Consider the following 1,394-nt stretch of genomic DNA (forward strand, 5'->3'; position numbering starts at 1 on the left):
GCGTATTTCGGCATTTGGTCTACAAATTCGATAAAAGGAATATTGATTTGAAGGTCCACTGCTTCGATGAAGGCAGCAGTCGCTGATATGGCTTGATAGGAGGATTTTTATTAGCTTTAGTAGATGATTACGTCGTGGTTGGTTCTTCACCAAGTCATGGTTGAGGTTCAAAGTCCTTTTCTTGATTTTTACTTTCTAGGTTTTGCACAACATCTGAATCATCATTTGATATAGGATCTATAGGAGTAATAGTTTTACCACTCCTTGTTGTGATGGCTTGGACATGTGCCTTTGGATTTTCTTCCATGTTTCTTGGAAGTGTGCCCAGTAACCATTCATTTAGTTGCTTCGAGAGTAGAAAGATTTGTTGCTCAATATTTCTGATGGAGATTTGCTGACTTCGTATTACAACATCATTCTCATCGTGTCTTTTCTCTGATGTGGCTACGAATTAGGGAAGTATGTCTTCAAAGTCATTCTTATTAGGCTTTTTCCAGTTTTCATATTATCTACACACTTGAACTCTCCGATTTCCATCCTCGTCAAGGTCACAGTCCATTGTTAAGTGAGGACCGCCACAATTGTCACATCCAACCCGAATTGCATGGATGGATTTATCCATCTTGGTTAACCTCTTGTCCATTGATTCTAATTTGTCCAAAAATGCTGCCATGTGTTCATTGCCTCTATCAAAATTTACTCTTACTCTTGTAACATATTCTCATGGTGTATGATATTCACGTGAATGTTTTACGAATTCTTTATCAGCTTCTTAATAGTAGTCGGTTCTTTATTTGTCATCGGTCCTTGAGAGTCAAGGATTTGTCTTGTGTAATGTTCAGCCCATCGTAGAAGATAGCAACTTCCTGTTGCACATTCATATCATGTTGGGGGCAATTCCTAAGCATGCCTTTATACCTCTCCTACACTTCAAACAATGACTCACCATCGTATTGTTGGAAATTTTCTATCCTCTTCTTGAGCTTGTATATTTTTTATGGCGGACTAAACTGTTCAATGAAAGCATCGTGTAGATTTGTCCAAGTAGTAATTGCTCCAGGTGCAAGGGATTTTAGTCAAATTTATGCATCTCCCATGAAGGTTACCGGGAGCATTCTGAGCAAAACTGCTTCTCGCACGACATTTGGAACATTAAAGTTATTGGAAATGTCCTTGACCTTACCAATGTGATTAAATGCGTCTTCATAATCTTTTCCGGAAAATGGAATGTCCTTGAGCCTCCCTAAAATGTGGCCATTGAGATCGAATTTGGTTTCAGCTGCAATTTCTGGTGGAGCAAGTCCTGATCGTAGATCATTGCGCACTTGCTTCTTGTATGCGCCCATCGTCGTTCGCATGATATCCATCATCTTGAAAAATAACAACATCAGAAA

The 1,394-nt window shown here is 39.1% G+C and overlaps 1 non-coding gene across 1 annotated transcript; it reads left to right on the forward strand.

Annotated features, from left to right (window-relative positions):
* Positions 1-879: 879 nt before the first annotated feature.
* Positions 880-986, forward strand: LOC145141768 (small nucleolar RNA R71). The gene has a single exon (XR_013722963.1). It is a non-coding gene; the product is annotated as a small nucleolar RNA R71 (small nucleolar RNA).
* Positions 987-1,394: the final 408 nt, after the last annotated feature.

This window comes from Lactuca virosa, chromosome 9 (assembly GCF_052849685.1).
Source record: "Lactuca virosa cultivar CGN04683 chromosome 9, Lactuca_virosa_CGN04683_v6, whole genome shotgun sequence".
Lineage (NCBI taxonomy): Eukaryota > Viridiplantae > Streptophyta > Magnoliopsida > Asterales > Asteraceae > Lactuca > Lactuca virosa.